Source organism: Malus sylvestris, chromosome 14 (genome assembly GCF_916048215.2).
Source record: "Malus sylvestris chromosome 14, drMalSylv7.2, whole genome shotgun sequence".
NCBI classification, from domain to species: Eukaryota; Viridiplantae; Streptophyta; class Magnoliopsida; order Rosales; family Rosaceae; genus Malus; species Malus sylvestris.
Window position 1 is genome coordinate 17,329,033 of NC_062273.1, and position 14,081 is coordinate 17,343,113.

A 14,081-nucleotide genomic window follows, 5' to 3' on the forward strand; every position below is an offset into this window, starting at 1 on the left:
AAACAGGAAGAACCTGATCACACAAATTTGGAATAAAGAACACCATGCTTGGATTGATGAAAAATCTTGGTAAGGAGTTTAGCAGGTTGATCATTGGAAGAAATATAACAAATTTGGTGACTACCAAGTGCCACTACTTTTCATGAAAAAATGATAGACAAATCCAATATGACGTGCAAGAGTATTAAAAACTGAATTAGAAGGGAGATATGTCGCAGTGTCGCACTAAGATTATCAAATTGCAAAAGAACTAGAAATAATAAGAACACCAAACTTGTGTAGGAGGAAACAAATCCAGGTGCTTTCGACACATGCATGAGAAAGAGAATGATATTCCAATCAATACCAGAGACATGATCGACTGTTTTTTACAGCACTAGGATCAAGATTCCAGCCATGATAACGAGGTAGCCAATGGTGGAACAACGAGTGTTTAGACAACCAGCCCAATCAATATCAAAGTTGATAAATAAGGTTGTAGAAGCAAGCCAAGCAATCAATGTGAGGCCAAAATCCAAACTATATTTTGACATAACTGAAAATCCGTTTGGTGACAATCATATGAGTAGTGTGAGGTTAAATCATAAATTGGGCAACTGTATTAATGACGAAGGAAATATCAGGCGAGCGAGAGTGAGATATTATACAAAGCCAACCAACTCGCGATACGAAGCAAGAGAAGCCGGGACGAAAAGTTTGGTAGCAAGTGGCGCAAAATCATGTTTGCATGTAAGCATGACAAATACTTTTTATTGATTGGTGTGAATTTCAATAAAATCAAGTGTAACCTATAAGTCCAAGAAATAACTGAGCGGACCCAATTCTTAGATGTCAAATTGTTGGCCAAGAAAAGATATGAACTGAGTAAGAAGAGCATTAGCGCTGCATGTGATAACAATATCTGTTAAACCTGATATGTTTATGTACCATTAAAACACCATTGAACTAACCTTGAGAAGTCATCTTCCTAGCACGGCAAGGACTGTAATTGCAGCAAGCTTTCCCCTTGCACCCTAGACTTTAAAGGTTGGTCTTCTGCACACTTACCACCACTGAATTACTCGAACCTATGAGGAGTTCTCCAAGTATGTGTATCAATGGTGTATGCAAGGACCTTCCCTTGGTATTTATACTATTACAACCCTAGCATACATTCCCATAATCATACGCTAGGATTCCTTATTGTTCAAGAATATAATCAACCAAATCTCAATCCAAATAGGATAGTATCAAGAGCCCTTATTCTCCAATTATAACCGGGTTATATACCTTTACTTGGAGTCCAAGTTATAGCTTATAACTAAACCCTAATCACACTTACATTCCACATCAATCCTTGTTAACTATATTAACCTATTAGCCGTTGGATTAGAGTCTAACGTCCAACATTTTCCCACTAGGTCAATTAGTTAATTCAAGAAAGAACTTTAATGAATCCGTAAGCATGATTCTTTATTAGCCAATGGATTCAGTTAAGCTAATAAGCTTCTTGCACACTACTTGCCAATGGATTCATTCAGAACTATCAGAGACTATTAACTTACATGAGTGTTCATGAGCTCTTATAATCACTGAACAAGATCCTTACTTACATGAAATAATCAATCACAGACTTGATACAGAAGTGAGCCACATAACCATGAGTCGAAAACATCAACTCCATCACTTCCAGGTCCACTTAATCAGTCTTATTTATGACTGCTTAATGCTTCCTATGAAGCTTTCAATCTGTGAGAATAGCTCACATATATTTTTTCTTGAAAAATTCAGTACATATGCCAATTAATCTCTCGGCACTACTAATTGCAGCTAATAACCTTTTGCTGCTACATTGTCTCACTGTAATACATGTCAGTTGCTTATGATATTTGAACAACCTTTATTTCCAACAGAAAAAAAAGAACTATAACTATATTGAAACAATGTATGAATTACTGAAGTAACATCCCTCTATTAAACATTCAATTCAACCAAGTACAGTGAGTGGCTAAACACAAAACCAAAACTACTATTTACTATGACGATAATTACCAATATGCATAACTATGCTATATATACTACCACTACTCCCACTAGTTCAACAAATCTAGGGTTGCAGTCACTCCCATACTGACTACATGTTTATGAAAAACTGCATTTGGTAATACCTTAGTGAGTGGATCAACAAGCATTGCATGAGTGTCAATGTAATCAACCTTGATCTCTTCAGACTTCACTTTCTTTCTTGTCAATGCATATTTGGTGTTCAAGTGCTTAGTTCCAAGAGACCTTTTATTATTCTTAGCATAAAAGATAGCAGCTTTATTATCACACCAAATTTAAACAAGCTTTGCAATTGAATTCATGATCTCAAGACTGCTAATGAAATTTCTCAGCCATATAGCCTATGATGTAGCTTCATAACAAGCTACAAACTCAACTTGCATGGTAGAAGTGACAACAGTATCTTGTTTCACACACTTCTATGACACTACCCCATTTGCCAATGTGAATATATAACCTAAAGTTGACTTAAGTGAATCAAGGCAACCTGTAAAGTCTGAGTCACTATAGGCTACTAGTTCGAGTTTTGAATCCCTCTTGTATACTAGCTGATATTCTTTTGTTTTCTACAAGTATCTCAAAACTTTCTTGGCAGTTATCCAGTGTGCATTGCCATGGTTAGGCTGAAACTTTCCCAATATGCTAATAGCATATGCAATATTAGGTCTAGTACATAATTGTGTATACATAAGACTCCCAACAAGAGAAGCATAAGGCTTACTAGCAATTTTTTTCTTCTCAAAATCAATTTTAGGGCACTGATCCTTACTGAGCTTTTCTCCCTTTGTCATGGGAACATCATAGCCATTCAAGTCTTCCATGTTGAATCTTTTAAGGACATTTTCAATGTGTGCTTTATGTGATAAACCATGTAGTCATCTCCTTCGATCCATTATGATATGAATATCAAGAACAAAGGTTGCCTCTCCAATATCCTTCATCTCAAAATATTTACACAGAAATCTCTTGGTGTCACTTAGCAGTACTGCATTATTACATGCTAACAATATGTCATCCACATAAAGGACGAGAAAAATAAAATAGTTTCCATTCATTTTCATGTAAACACACTAATCACTAAGACTCTCTTCGAAAGCATGAGATGAAACAACCTCATCAAACTTCAAATATCATTGTCTCAATGCCTATTTTAATCCATAAATGGATTTGTTAACTTTACAGACCAAATTCTCTCTCCCTTCTTAAATGAAACCCTTTGGTTGCTTCATGTAGATCTTTTCCTTAAGGTTTCCATTCAAGAATGCAGTCTTAATATCCATTTGATGCAGAAATAGATCGAACTTAGCCACTAGTACCATGATTACTCTAAAAGAGTCTTTTGTAGAGATTAGGGAGAAGGTTTCATTGTAATCAACTCCTTCTTGCTAAGTATATCCCTTAGCTACAAGTCTAGCTTTGTATCTCTCGATATCATCTTTGGAATCTCTCTTAATCTTATAAACCCACTTGCAGCCTATTGGTTTACATCCTTGTGGTAACTCAACCAACTCTCACACTTTGTTTTTATTCATGGAGTCCAATCTTGATTGCATAGCTTCTTGCCAATGTGCATTATTAAGACACTTAATTGCCTTCCTGAAGTTTAGTGGATCATCTTCTTGGCTACTGAACTCAACCTCTTGCAAATACACAAAGAAATCATCTGAGATTGTAGGCTTTCTTGTACGAGTGGATCTTTTGGTTTCCATGTACATAAGCTCAAGGTTCCTTTCTTGAATGGCTGGTGTATTATTCAACTGCACAAGTTCTACTGCAATCGTCTCTTCTTATTGAACAACTTGTGTTGGTTCTGCAACTCAGTCACCTTGCACTGGAATTGGTACAACAACTTCATCTGTCACAGCATCACCTAGGTTTTCTTTTTGTATTGCTGTGGTCTTTTCATTCCAGTCAAGATTCTCCTACAACTCATCATCATTAGCTTCTTTAATGAACTTGGCTCTCCCAGTTTCAATGAATCTTGAAGTATGATTAGGACAATAAAACCTCTAACCCTTGGTTCTTTATGGATACCCTACAAAGAAGCATGTGATTGTTCTAGGGTCCAGCTTATTCTCCATTGGATTGTATGCTCTTGCTTCATGCATCCCCAAATTCTAAAATGATTTAGCACTAGTTTTCTGTTAGTCCACAACTCGAATGATTTCTTGGGGACAGAATTGCTAAAGACCATATTTAACAAGTAGTTTGTAGTTTTGATTGCTTATCCCCAAAGAAAGGTAGGCAGTTTTGAATTACTCATCATACTTCTCACCATCTCCATCAAGGTTCTATTTCTTCTTTCACTAACTCCATTTTGCTCAGGGGTGCCTGGATTGGTATATTGAGCAACAATTTCATGTTCTTGCAGAAACAATGCAAAAGGACCAGGCTGTCTTCCAGATTCACCGAACTTTCCATAATACTCTCCACCCTTATCAAACCTTACTACCTTGATTTTGCAGTCTAATTGATTATCCACTTCTGCTTCATAAATTTTGAAAGCAACAAAGGCACTAGACTTCTCAGCCAACAAGTATACATACCCAAACCTAGAAAAAGTCATTTGTGAATGTAATGAAATACTTGTAGCCATCGTGTGTTTGTGTTGGAAAAGGTCCACAGATGTCTGTGTGGATCAGTTTTAGCAACTTTGTACTTCTAGTTGAACCCTTCTTCTTGTTGTTTATCAATTTTCCCTTAATGCAGTTAGTACAAATTTCGAAATCACCATAGTTTAGTGATGGCAGAATTTGTTCCCTAGTTAATCTTTGCATTCTTTCTTTTGAAATATGCCCTAATCTCTTGTCCCATAACTTGGATGAGGTGTCGTTTGTTAGTGCTCGTTTGTGCCTTATTATGTTAACCACACTTGTTGGTATATTGTAGTTAAGTTTGAACATGTCACCAACCAATACTCCATCACCAATTAAGTTAGAACTTCAAAATATTGAAAAGCCATTCTCATTAATATCAAACTTAAACTTTAATTTAACAAGCCTACTAATTGAGACTAAGTTCCTTCTCATGGAAGGTATATAAGCAACATCAACCAAATCTAGCAAAAAAACCAAAAAATAATTCAAGCCTAACTACTCCAATGAACTCCACTGCAACTCTAGCTCCATTGCCCACGAACACTGACACCTCATCCTTGTTTGGCACCCTTTTACTAATGTGCCTTGCAATGAGTTTGTCACATGAATTATAGCACCAGTATCAGGCCACCAAGTATCATAAGATATCTCAACCAAGTTCGATTCAAAACAAACTAAAATTTTATGCAGCATACCTTTATTTTTCTTACTCTCCTTGTTTTCTTTCCAGCGTTTATACCTAGTGCACTCCTTTTTCTAATGTCTTATCTTCTTGCAAAAGAAACATTTCATTCCAACACCCATATGAGTTCTCATATGGTTATTGCCCTTATTGACCCTTCCTGCAGACCTTTTGTTGTTTTTCTGTGGAAGGTTGTCTTTCTCATTAGGAGGATTGATACTCTCCATTGCATTGACTTGTTTCTTTCTTTTATCTTGTCGAATATTTTGCTCCTCATGCACACAGATAGCAATCAACTTGTTCAGTCCCATTTTTCTTTCTGAGCTATGTAAGTACTCTTCCACTGAGAGTACTCGGGAAGTAAGGAATTGAGGGCAAGATACACTAGAAAAGGGTCATCTATTTTGATGTTAAGTGCATTGAGCTTTGCAGCTACATCAATGTGCTCTCTCACATCACCACCAAGGTATTTAGTGGTTATAAGAGTGTTCATGAGTGTTCCAGTTTCAGTGTAACTCAACCTCTGTTTGGTTTTTCAAGTTTAATCAGTATCAGTGCAAAATATATAAGTTGCGTAATGGTACAACATGAAAGCCATCCACCTTTGTTTGGCAATTAACTTTCACAGCTCATGCATCTTATACGTTCTCATTGAGCTATTAGTAACCCAACCAATGTCAATTAGTCACACCTTTATTTAGGGATATAACCTCATTGTTATGGCTACTTATACAAGCTGATCAATTTAAATCTTGAATTTTTAGCAATTCTTGAATGATTGGAACAAATTTGTTGTGTTTCAATCATTCAATTACATCTCAAAAAGATTGGTCATGATATAACTTTCAGCATGTTATAAACCTTAAAACCTTCAACTATCAAACATGCTTACCAAACAAGACTTCTACACCAAACAATTTCTTAGTTTTAATAGGACAAAGACAATTCTTTACATCAGTCATGTATGGTAGACAGTTTAGGGTTTCTGTGGATGTAAGCACAACATTCATGGCTCTTGTTTGCAGTTCTTTTATGCATATTTGATGGGTGCATATTTTCATATATTATTATCATATATTTCCTTTGGATTTTGTATATATGAATGGGTTAAATGCACTAATTTATATTGTTTTAATTTATAAGCATTCAATACGGGAATTATGTGAAAAAGAAATGAAAATGGAGATTTCAAGTGTCTATAGTAATTTCAGTGAAACAAGAGGCTAACTAGCTGCACAAAGACATGTTCATTACAACAAGAAGATGAAACCGAGCAATTTTGGAATCAAATAGAGATGGGAATGCTATTAAATGGAATTTAGGAGATAACTTAATTTCTAGCTTTTATTATTTCCGTTTATTTTTCATTTTCTTTGATAAGGACTTCAAGTCCATTAGTGATAGGATTTTAGTGGAGTTTTAATTGGATTTCAATTAGCCCTTAATACCCTTGTCATGGGTTTTATATTAAGGAGATCCATTCTCCTTGTGAAAAGTAAGGATTCAGTCACCAAAACAAAACATTATCATATTAGACACAGGGGCTGCAGCAAAGAAGGACAAGAGGGAAGAGCTTTTCTAGTTTTCTTTTCTTTTCTAGGGCTACGATGTAGCCTGATCATGAATACTTAATTATCTTGTGGCATTGTTATCATCATGTTTTTCATCTTTATTGAGTATCTTTTGCTATTCGTAATGCGCTTGATTTTTATTTAGATGCTTGATCACCATCTAGGTTTAAATTAGGTTGAATTGATGCAAGTTAGAGTAGATGCCATACTTAACTTGGGTTTAGCTTCTTGCAATTGATACCATAAACACCTATTTGTAGATGTCATGCAATTAGGGTTTGTGTGATTTTCTAATGATTTTCATAGAGCTTAATGGGTTCTTACTTGTTTAAATTTATCTAGATGCCATAGAGGATTAACATGTACGGATACTTTTGGTGCAACCAAATGCCATGGCCGTTCAATAATTTAGGGAAAATCGATCATCAATATTGGGGAACTACTTGAGCATAACATATTAAGGGAAGTGAATTCGGATACCCTAGGTCTCATTTTCTTATGTTTCAATTTATAATTGACATGCATTTTATTTTCAAGCTTTATTTTATTTTAGTTTAATTTCAAAATTTCATATGTTTTCCGTTAAAAGCTTCTCCATTATAATTTGTTTCAATTTAGTTAGTAAGATTTTTAGAATCAATTCGATCTCTGTGGGACGATATCCGTTTTTCAAAGCTATACTATCATCCGATTCGTATACTTGCAAGCACTAAAATTCGAGACTTAATGAAGTTAATTTTGGTTATCTAATTTTCGCAACAATATTACTTAGTCCTATATTTAGTCAATATTATTATAGATATGCAAGGAAAATATCTCAAGACTTCATACATGCAAGTATTAATCATAGCAGCGGAAAAGAAACTAGAATTGAAATTTAAAGAAATATTAGTTCATTCATGTTGCATGCATGATTTCAAGTATGTCAGTTCTTTATGGATTTTAATTACATAAACTAGGCTCTGATACCAACTATTAAGCCTAATATGTTTATGTACCATTAAAACACCATTGAACTAACCTTGAGAAGTGATCTTCCTAACATGGCAAGGACTATAATTGCAGCAAGCTTTCCTCTTGCACCCTAGACTTTAAGGGTTGGTCTTCTGCACACTCACCACCACTGAATTACTCGAACCTATGGGGAGTTCTCCAAGTATATGTATTGGTGGTGTATGCAGGGACCTTTCCTTGGTATTTATACTACTACAACCCTAGCATACATTCCCATAATCATACGCTAGGATTCCTTATTGTTCAAGGATATAATCTACCAAATCTCAATCCAAATAGGATAGTATCAAGAGCCCTCATTCTCCAATTATAACCGGGTTATATACCTTTACTTGGAGTCTAAGTTATAGTTTATAACTAAACCCTAATCACACTTACATTCTACATCAATCCTTACTAACTATATTGACCTATTAGCCGTTGGATTAGAGTCTAACGTCCAACAATATCATCAACATATAGTAACAAATGAATAGGAGAGGAGGCAACACTGAAGAATCAGCTTGACTTTGCCAAAAGCCAAAGAAAAACAAAAAGGAACTGATCCAATGGAACCCCGCACAGGGTTTTGCTTAAGACCATATAAGGATTTTTGAAGATGACAGACATAATGTGGACAAGAATGATCTATAAACCCTTGAGGTTGAGACATAAACATCTTCTTGAAGACAGCCATGGAGGAATGCTTTTTTCACATTTAATTTTAAAAAAAAAAGGGCGTATGCACAAGAAATAGAAAGACTTAAAACAGTGCGAATAGTGGCTAGTTTGGCAACATAACTGAAGGTCTCAAATAGTCAATGTCGGGTCGTTAATGAAAAGCCACAGCCACAAGGCTAGTTTTGTACTATTCAACGGAACCATCTGGATTCCGCTTGATACAAAAAACGCATTTGCAACCAAATATAGTCTGAGCAGGTCGAGGCGGAACAAGAGACCACGCCTAGACATTAGTTTTCTCATTCATGGCATTGTGCCATTCCGAATGCTTAGAATCCTAAGAAAAACAAGTTAGCATTGTGCCATTCTGAATGCTTAGAATCCTAAGAAAAACAAGTGAACTTACCAGAATTAATAGATATTATAAAAGTAAAAGGAAGAGGAGACCGGATTGTGTCGCCGTTAGTGAAAATCTTAGGTTTAGAGATGCTGTCGCGAATGAGTGTCACCATGTATTGGAATTTGAAGGTGTACTTTTTATTATGAAGGAATAAAGTACAAAGATAGCTAATATAAATGAGCATAGAAAGAAGAAAGAAACAAGAAACACAAAAACAAGTTTTCCTTGATTTATGCCTAATCACCTAACAACTAAAGCAAAATCAGCAATCCCTTGAATTAAGGAGAATGACAACCATACTTTAGTAAGAATGACATCCATACTTTAGGTGTTAGACAGCACCCTCATGTATACACCCATGCTACCTACCAGTTAGGGTAAGAGACAAATAACTAGACTAGATCTTCTTCCAATACTCCCCCTCCAATTGGATCAAACGGGTTGATTGAGCCAAGCTTGGACAAGAGATGATGAAAAGAAGCAAACGGTAATCCTTTTGTGAAGATATGTACAAGTTGATCATGACTATGAAGGAAGTGGGTATCAATCACCTTAGACTGTACTTGATTTCGAACATAGTGGCAGTCAACTTCAATGTGTTTAGTTCGCTCATGAAAGACAGGGTTTGATGCTATGTACATCGCAGCTTGATTATCACAGTAGAGAGACATGGGTTGCTGATGAGGAAACCCTAAGTCCAATAACAGATTTTTGAGCCAAATAAGTTCACAAGCAGTCGAAGCCATAGCACGGTATTCTGCTTCTGCACTAGAGCGCGCAACCACGCTTTGTTTCTTGCTCTTCCAGGTGACTAGGTTACCTCCTACAAAGGTGCAAAACCCAGTGATAGACTTACGATCGAGAGCGTTCCCCGCCCAATCTGCATCTATATATCCTGAGATATGAGTGTGATTATTATTGCGCATGAGAATCCCTTTTCCAATGGAGCCCTTCAAATAGCGAAGCACACGATGAACAATCTTCATGCCATCCATGCTTAAAGCATGCATAAACTGGCTAACAAGACTCACGGCATATGCTATATTAAGACGAGTGATAGTTAGATAAATGAGTTTGCCGACCAATCTCTGATAGTACTCTATATTGGGAATAGGATCACCGTGAGATTGCAGCTTTAAGTTACTATTCAAAGGTGTGCGAGCAGGTTCACAATATGCCATGTTGGCCTCACGAAGAAGATCAATAACATACTTACGCTGATTTAGAAAACAACCCTTGTGAGAGTGTGCTATCTCGATCCCTAGAAAATATTTAAGAATGCCGAGATCTTTGATGGCAAACTTGTGATTGAGATATTGTTTAAGAGCACTAATCTCTGACATATTATCACCTATTACAATGAGATCATCAACGTAAATAAGCACCACAAGTTTACCCGATGTGCTTGAACGCACAAATAAGGAAGAATCAGCATTGCTCCGACAGAAACCAACTCTTTCTAGAACATGACTGAGCTTGGCATACCATGCACGTGGACTTTGCTTGAGACCATAAATGGATTTATGAAGTTTACATACCATTTCTGGATTGTTTGATTGAGGATGACCTGGAGGCAGTTTCATGAAAACTTCTTCCTCAAGCTCACCATGCAGGAAAGCATTTTTAACATCCATTTGAAAAAGAGGCCATGCATTGTTAATGGCAACAGATAACAGCACCCGCATAGTGTTCATCTTTGCCACGGGAGCAAATGTCTCCTTGTAATCTACTTCATAGGTTTGAGTAAATCCTCGAGCAACCAAACGAGCTTTGTTCCTTTCAATTGTGCCATCTGAATGGAATTTGGTCTTGTATACCCAACGACTTCCCACAACCTTCTTTCCTTTGGGAAGTTTCACTATAGTCCAGGTATTGTTTTCATTAAGAGCTTGAAGTTCTTCTACCATAGTAGCTCTCCACTCACTGTGTAAATTAGCTTCTTGAAAGCTTTATGGTTCATATGTTTTAGTAATTGCACTGAGGAATGCAGCAAAGGAGGATGAAACTTTGCTGTAATTAATAGCAGAAGTCAAGGGATACCTGACATTGTAAGTTACGTAATCATGTAACTTGGATGGAAGTTTCCTCTCACGGGGAGGATTTTGACGAACTATGAGAGATTGAGTTACTGGAAATTGAGCAGTTTCTTGGTTGGACAGACTGCTTGAAGGTTCTGATGAGATAGGTTCTTCAGGGACCACCAGTGGAAAATTCTGTAGGTTGCGAGAATCAACCTCATTCAATACCTTGTCCCTTGAAATATCTGTTGTATCCTCTTCACTTAGATATGGTATTGGGAACAAGTCAAGCAAATTATCCCCCTCTCTAGAATAGTTCAAAGGTTGAGTGAAGTAAGGCATGGTTTCTTCAAATTTCACATCTCTTGAAACAACTATTTTCCTAGTTATTGGATTGTAGCATTTGTAACCCTTTTGAGTGGATGAATAGCCTACGAAAATACATTTGGCAGCCCTTGGATCTAGTTTGTCACGATTTGGTGCTTGTACGTGAACGAAGCATGTACATCCAAAAACTCTCAAATGAGATAGATTGATCTGTCTATCTTTCAAGACCTCATAAGGTGATTTAAAATTCAATATCTTACTAGGCAATCTATTAATGAGATATGCAGTAGTAAGAACACCTTGTGACCAAAATTTTTTAGGCACATTCGAGTGAAACAAAAGAGCTCTAGTTTTTTCAAGTAGATCTCTATTCTTCCTTTATGCTACCCCATTTTGTTAAGGTATCCCAACACAACTAGTTTGATGTAATATACCATGTGTGCTTAGATAGTGAGACATGTTATGGGACATATATTCGGAGCCATTATCTGATCGTAAGACATGAATGTTTGAAGAAAATTGTGTGTTTACAAGTCTATGAAAATCTTGAAAATCTTCCAGCACTTCACTTTTTAATTTCAAAAGATACAACCAAGTGATCCTTGTGAAATCATCCACAAAAGTTACAAAATATTTGTATCCGTCAAATGACTCTAGGACTGGTCCCTAAACGTCGGAATGCACGATTTCAAAATGATTACTAGCCCTAGACAATGAGGAAGCGAAAGGTAATCTAGTGGACTTAGAGAAGTGACAAACATCACAGGAACTTGTAACTTTGCACATGTTTGGAAACAAAAAAACAAAACTTTATCAGAAGGATATGTAAGTCGTTGGTGCCATAGTTGTTGTTCTTGAACCAAGCTTGAAGTGACTTGGAAAACCTTGGGAATTTGGACATGCTTGGAAAGGTAGTAGAGGCCATTTAAGAAAAAACCTTCACCAATCGTCTTCTTGGTGATGATATCCTGAAAAACCACAATTTTTTTGGAGAAAATAGCAAGACAGTTCAATGAGTTTGTGATTTTTCCAACAGACAAAAGCTGAAAAGGGAATGAGGGAACATAAAAAGCCTCAGACTCGACATCACTAGAAATCAAATGTGTTTTTCCTCTCCCAACAACCATAGCACCCTTACCATTAGCAACTGACACTTGAATTTGGACATGAGAGTTTTTCAAAATTATGCAAGTTTGTAGACTTGTTAGTCATATGATCAGTAGCTCCTGAATCTATAATCCAATAATCATGCACATTACCTACTTTGAAAGCAGTTGAGAAGGTTTTTAAGATACCTGGAATATCTTGTTGTGTCACACCTTCATTTTCAACCAAAAAACCAGTAAATTGCCCAAGTAGAGCAGCTTGTTTGTTGTCACCTTGACTAGTTGATCCTTTATTTTCTCCATGACCTTGTTTCTTGTGAAGGAAGGCAGCAAATTCATTGATCAGGGTGGCTGGATTGGAAGTGAACTTCTGTGCTCCCTCGGAATGAGTGGTGACGGTATGATTTGCCTTGTAGGATGAGTTGTGTGAACCTTTAGGGAAACCCTTGTGGTTGTCCCTAGAAAACTTGGGCCTTAGTTCAGGATGGAGAATCCAGCAATGATCTCGTGTATGTCCACCAGTATCACAGTAGCTACATTTCACAATAGGTTTCTTTCCTTTGTAGCCCCTCTCTTCACTAGTTTTGTGGTTAGAGAGATATACCCTAGCTTCGGGTATATTTGCCTTTAATTCCACAGTCATGATCTTCCTACGAGTTTCTTCCCTTTGAATTGTGGCACACACACTTGAGAATGAAGGAATATCAGGATTCATGAGAACATGACTGCTGAGATCTTCGTATTCAGAACTTAGACTCGTAAGAAGTTGAAATATTTTGTCTTCATCAGCTCTCTTGGTCAGCACGGCAGCGTCAATAATGTGTGGCCGATAAACATTCAACTCGTTCCACATGGTGGTTAACTTCCCAAGATGCTGCACAAATGAGTTCCTTCCTATTGTAGACTAGCAATATCTTTTTTTAACTGGAACACTCGAGCTGCATTATTCTGATTCCCATACATTTCTTTGAGATTTTTCCAAATGATGCAGGAGGATTCAACATAGCTGAAAATTTCTGCAATCTTTCGATCCATAAAATTGAGTAGCCATGACATGACCAACTGGTCCTTGCACAACCAATCATTGTAATCTGATGAGGACACATCAGGCGCTAGAATAACACAATTAACATAACCAAGTTTTGATTGTCCTCCCAAGGCAAGAGTGACTGCTCTCTCCCAGGGAAGATAATTGAACTCATTTAGTAAGACGGAACTGAGACGTTGATTTGGATTGACATCAACATCTAAATGAAATGAAGATGGCGCAGCATGCGAGCTAACTTATTCGCCATGCACTGAACTATCTTCAACCATGATAGAGAATCAGGAAAAACTCACAGATCTCTCAAGAAACTACTCAAAAATAGGTCGATTAAGATCACTGCTCTGATACCATATTGGAATTTGAAGGTGTACTTTTTATTATGAAGGAATAAAGTACAAAGATAGCTCATATAAATAAGCGTAGAAAGAAGAAAGAAACAAGAAACACAAAAACAATTTTTCCTTGATTTATGCCTAATCACCTAACAACTAAAGCAAAATCAGCAATCCCTTGAATTAAGGAGAATGACAGCCATACTTTAGTGAGAATGACAGCCATACTTTAGATGTTAGACAGCACCCTCATGTATACACCCATGCTACCTACCAACTAGGG